Genomic DNA, 736 nt, shown 5'->3' with positions numbered 1-736 from the left:
GAGATGTTAATACCTTAAAGAGAGTTACACTGATTACACCCAAGTTCATAAAAAATAAAGAAGACTGTAACTGTTTTATAAATCAAAACACTTTATATAGCTCCTGGAATCCTTCTTTATTTTTTATGAATAAGGCCATTAGTATACCGTTTTTATAAGTAAATCTTATAGCGTGATGCGAAATATAGTAGTAAATGTTACCACATTAAAAAAGGTATTAAATATTGAATGGCGCAACACAACAACCTTTTTTGTTGCACGAAACCCTTGAACACGTGCCTGTCATCTATTTCTTCTGTTTCGACATTTCACTATTTTGCATTTCTTTTATTTTGACGTCATTCGCATTGTCAGAATTTTGAAATTCGTTTTGGTTCGACATTCTGCTACTTCATAATTCTTTCATTCTCATGTCATCCATCTTCCATTTTTTACCTTCCATTGCCGTTCGCATCGTCGAACGTGCCTGTCAAACACTGCCGCCATCATGCTTCTCAGTTTGGCAGGCACGTCCGCTGTTTGGCAGGCACGTCCACTGTTAGAAAGAGAATAGACAAAAAGGGGCATAGGATTCCATACTTGTAAGTATATACGATGTTTGAGGGTGCGAAGTCAAATAGTCTGTTCCAATAGCAGTCCGGTTTATGCAGCGTTTTTGCTGCATTTAAAATGCAACATTTAGCACTTTCGAACATATGTTTTCGAAGAGCGTTCATGCTATAGCATTTAGCAAATG

Source organism: Rhagoletis zephyria, unplaced genomic scaffold, assembly GCF_001687245.7.
Source record: "Rhagoletis zephyria isolate East Lansing unplaced genomic scaffold, Rhagoletis_zephyria_1.1 Rzeph_scaffold_04273, whole genome shotgun sequence".
In the NCBI taxonomy this organism is placed as follows: Eukaryota; Metazoa; Arthropoda; class Insecta; order Diptera; family Tephritidae; genus Rhagoletis; species Rhagoletis zephyria.
Note: the sequence above shows the minus strand (reverse complement) of the source record.